The following is a 5080-nucleotide window of genomic DNA, read 5'->3' as shown; positions in this document are numbered from 1 at the left end:
CCCTGTACTCGGTGCTGGTGAGGCCGCACCTTGAATACTGTGTTCAGTTTTGGGCCCCTCACTACAAGAAAGATGTTGCATTGCTGGAACATGTCCAGAGGAGAGCAACCAAGCTGGTGAGGGGTCTGGAACACAAGTCATACAAGGAGCGGCTGAGGGAACTGGGGTTATTTAGTCTGGAGAAGAGGAGGCTGAGGGGAGGCCTTATCGCCCTCTACAACTACCTGAAAGGAGGCTGAGGTGGGGGTCGGCCTCTTCTCCCTGGTAACAGATGATAGGACGAGGGGGAATGGTTTGAAGCTGCGCCAGGGCAGGTTTAGGCTAGACATTAGGAAAAACTTTTTCACCGAAAGGGTTGTCAGGCTCTGGAATGGGCTGCCCAGGGAAGTGGTCGAGTCCTCCTCCCTGGAGGTATTTAAAAGAAGGATAGATGAGGTGCTTAGGGCCATGGTTTAGTGGTGGGATGGCAGGGTTAGGTTAAAGGTTGGACTCGATGATCTTAAAGGTCTTTACCAACCAAAGTGATTCTATGATTCTATACTCTATTCATTACACACAGATGTACTTCTTACCAGTTTTGTCCCCCTCATATGCCAATTTCCCATTGATGTTTGAGTCTTTTACAAATAAGTTAATTGAACATGGAAAAACCAAGGAGAATTCAAATATTGGAGAAAGGCCTATATAGAGGAGTGGTGCTCTCAGGAGGCTTTCTTCAAGGAAGGCTCAAGAGAAATGGAAATATCAGGCAACGTTTTATATACATACACACCTATCTCATTCCGTGTATTTCTGTGCTCTCTAAATCACATTTTACTCCATGATGTGTGATTTCACATTTCAACTATCACGTGGCTTGAAAGAATAAGCTAGAACCAGGAGTACCTACAGCACACTTAAGAAAAAGACCCCTTGTAGAAGTGAGAACAAGTCCTAGGTCTTTTACATCTGCCCCACAGAATCCAAGTTGCTCTGAGGTTTGATAGATCATCTGTGCATGGAAAATGGAAAAGAAACTCAGAAAGAAAGGCAATGCACGTTCATACCAAGAAGTATGGAGGGCTATCTCTTATGACCCAAGCAACAGTCTTATGGTCAACCAGTGTTGTAACAAGACCTGACAAACTCCCAAAGAAAACTGCAAAAATGAAAGCATAACCAACAAAAAAATATGAAGGGCTAAAAAAACATGTTAAGAGCATTATGAGAAATACACATCAACTGTCTAATGAGTGGTAAGACGTCACAGTGTATAGGTTAAAAAAAGGAAAACTAAAAGAGTAGGAACCACATATTCCATTCAACCACTGATATTTCAGCATATGGTTTAATCTTAGTAGCAGAGACAAAAATGAGTTCTCCTGACCACATGACAGGAGATTTTATTAATTTTTCCTTCAGTGAGTCAGAAGATCTCAGCCAAGATTAACTTGCCAAAGCAATACTGAGTAAAGCCTTAGAAAAGCTGGAATAGCTATAAAATACTAAAAATTATTGTCTTATCTTTGTAACTACCGCTTTGAACAATTCAAGATGGGTGCAAAAAGACAGTTGTGCCGTGCCATCTTACTTCAGAATGCAATCTGAAGACATTCTACCACCAGAGAACTCCAATTCAAATCTGAATTATCAGAAAGGCGATATGAGTTGCTTTTACAACTGGAAACCGTAGACAAACAAATGTATGTGTTAATTTCTTTGTGCCTAAAAAGTTAAAAACATATCTAAAATGCTGGCATCTGTTTTGACAACATCCAAACTCAAACATAAATATCCTTCTGCTTTCCCTTTGTTGAAAGCAATTGTCTCCTCACAAGCACTTGGAAAGACTAAACTAGACCTGCTCCTCTGTACAATTACAGGATGTAAGACTTCAGGCCACAACTAACACAAACAAAATTTCAACAACAAAGAAGACTCTAACTTAATTAAGACATAAGGCAACATCCATTTTTGAAAAGGAAGTCAACTGAATGAGTCAATTATTCTGGGATGCCGAATTTTACTGTTATGAAAATATGCAACTAGAAATAAATTTGCATCAAGTCATTAACACAGTACTGTTTTCATTACTAAAATTGGAATGGTGTTAAGCCAGCTAATAACAATAAACATATTTTGCATTTCAAGGTTAATGAAACAGTTCTATTCTTATAGCAAACACGACCACACTGAATTGCCGCCAAAACATTCCTGGGACTAGTGCTCAGAGGCAGAGGCCAAATATTTCAATACGATATAGTATGAGATGAAGGACAAAGGACTATACACTAAAAAAAAAAACCCAAACCCCTATGTGAACATGAACTTTCTCTATCACAATTAACACTTGCTGTTGTGCCTAACAACTGTTATTTTCAGCCATTACTATCCCTACAGAAACCTACTTACTGCTTGTGTTTTTCTCATGTAAGGGAAAAAAAAATAATTTAAAAGAGTACACCAACACAACCCTAGTAACAAGTGTAATAATCATAAGCAAACCTGCAACAGACCTTCAACCATAAATAGCATGGTATAAGAAAGGAACTGTAAGAAAACAAAACAACCCCCCCACACACATCTCCTGGCTTTTTTTTAATTTGGGGTGAGAGTAAGGCTTCAAAGGGGAAGCTGGATTACACCTCGTAGAGGATGATGAATATCAAGGGGGTCATGAAGCTGGCCACAACAGTTCCCTCACCCTGTTCATCCAGACTTACGCCAAGCCAGACTCATGTTTTCTCCTCGTCAGTCATTTGTCATAATCCATATTCTCCATAAGTGGCAAAACTACCTGTTAAATACATGCATATATGCTTTATGTATATGTATACACATATACTGTTGAATACCACAGTTTGATAGTTAAGATTTTTTGTTCAGTCCTACATGCTTGAAGGTTGTCTATATAACCCTTAGCACACAGAGTAAAAACAGCATATGCTTAATGGAAGTCTAACTTAATCTGAAACTATGAATGATGACTACATGAAATACCCATATCAAGTTTTATTAATTCCTAATTGTTTTCCATAAATGCACAATCATAAGGAAAAAAAAAGAAGATTTTTTTTTTTAGAGGAAAAAAAAAGTCTACCTGCAAGAAATATTGTATACAGGTAGTAATGTTATGATCACAAGGGAACCAATCTCTTCTTCTAGAGAAAAAAAAAAACTGTCATGAATATGTCATGAGTATTTGTTGGTTAGAGAGTACAAAAACGTGACATATGCTCCTGAGGCAAGTGCTGTGCTAATATTTCATTATAAAGGTTGTTAGAGGCTTCTTTTAAAATTGAAGCTTGTCCTCTATAAAGGATACTTGAAGTGAACTTAAATAACATTTAAGTTAGCTGAAATCACTAATGCTTTCACTTGATGCATAGCTGAATTCACCCAAGGAAGTGGTTTAAGTTTCTTAATATATACCCCAGCCAGTGCTCAGCATTTTAACAGTTACAATTCTGTATTTATTATAATAAACCAGGCTGATCTATATGGCTCAGTCATCAGACTACCATTAGCAGCAATCTAACTAGATAAAAGGATCTGTCATCTCTTTTGTAACCATCCCTGTGAGAATGCAATTTTTACATCTTCTTGGAAAATTAATCAATGAATCATATTTATCCTTCCTGAAAGACTGCACTCCTACTGCACAACATTTATCCCAGCAAGCTCACTACTAGAGGCAAACCACCATCAGAAAAGGCTGTGATTTTCCAACACTGTACTCTAAGTCACATTTTCAGATACTCTTAACAGAAATTTGATAAATTGGTACAGTTCTAAGAGATGACACCATCACTAGAGAGTTGGCAAATTTCAGGTATTGGAAATTAATTTTTTTCCTCAATTTAACTTTAGTGTTAGAAGTGTAATTAAAAAGAAGTCTACTTGGTTTTACTCAGAAATACATCTTTTGAAAGACAAAAAGTACGGACCTGTTGGAGCGGGTCCAGACGAGGGCCACAAAAACAATCAGAGGGATGGAACACCTCTCCCATGAAGAAAGGCTGAGAGAGTTGGGATTGCTCACCCTGGAGAAGAGAGGGCTCCAGAGAGACCTTACTGCAGCCTTTCAATACTTAAAGGGGGCTTATGAGAAAGATGGGGATAGGCTTTTTAGCAGGACCTGTTGTGATAAGACAAGGGGTAATGGTTTTAAACTAAAAGAGGGTAGATCCAGACTAGATATAAAAAAGAATTTTTTTACAGTGAGGGTGGTGAAACACTGAAACAGGTTGCCTAGAGAGGTGGTGGATGCCCCATCCCTGGAAACATTCAAGGTCACACTGGACGGGGCTCTGAGCAACCTGATCTGGTTGAAGATGTCCCTGCTCATTGCAGGGGATTGGACTAAATGACCTCTAAAGGTTCCTTCCAACCCAAACCATTCTACGATTCTTTGATCTGAAAGCAAACCTAAAATTTACTATGTTGCCTTGTAATGTTGTGTAAAAAGTTATCTGCTAGTATATTATTTGCATCAGACTCTCACAATCAGTTAACAATAACTCTGAAACATAACCAAAAAAATAAGCATGTATGCAACAGCCTACACTTGAAGATTGCATTAAAAAAATAAAAATACAAGGATGCAACTTCACATAGCACTTTTTCACTAGGACGGCTGACAGAATAAAGGGCATTTACTAACAGTTTAATTGGCTGACGAGAATGTAATAACGTGATTAAAAAGCTGACAGAAGCCAAAATCTCCTTGCCCTCAAATCCATATAGAAGCAGGACCACAACTAAAATGTCGTCAAGCTTTACCCTCTCAGAGCAGTGACATAAACCTCCAGGGAAAGCCCATGCAATTACGGGTGCTTCTAACGCAGGAAGGAACTCTCGAGCACGCTGAAGGTCACGCCAGCCACCCCGCCTGCAGTCACAGGCCAGCATTTGGCCGCAATCGAAGCACGTATATCGAACGGATAAAGCTTAACATAATACGTTACCAGCGCGAAAAGAGTTCTGTCCGCTGCAACACAAGAAAGGAAGAGGAATTCTTTATCTACCTCCCCCCTCCCGCCGGGAGGGTACGCCACTCGGGACCGCACAGCTTCCCCCGCGCCGCACGTCCGGCCGCGGG

General features: G+C 39.6%; 1 protein-coding gene across 1 annotated transcript in view; it reads right to left on the bottom strand.

Annotated features, from left to right (window-relative positions):
* TRAK2 (trafficking kinesin protein 2) overlaps window positions 1–2777 on the bottom strand; it is a 29233-nt gene extending 26456 nt beyond the window's left edge. The window contains exon 1 of the mRNA XM_035899060.1: window positions 2703–2777. The gene's annotated coding sequence lies outside the window, so the exon portion shown is untranslated. The remainder of the gene's footprint in view (window positions 1–2702) is intronic.
* Window positions 2778–5080: the final 2303 nt, after the last annotated feature.

This window comes from Egretta garzetta, unplaced genomic scaffold (assembly GCF_000687185.1).
Source record: "Egretta garzetta isolate BGI_Z169 unplaced genomic scaffold, ASM68718v1 scaffold297, whole genome shotgun sequence".
Taxonomy (NCBI): domain Eukaryota; kingdom Metazoa; phylum Chordata; class Aves; order Pelecaniformes; family Ardeidae; genus Egretta; species Egretta garzetta.
The sequence above is the reverse complement of the archived record's forward strand: the minus strand, read 5'-3'. Positions and strand labels throughout refer to the sequence as shown.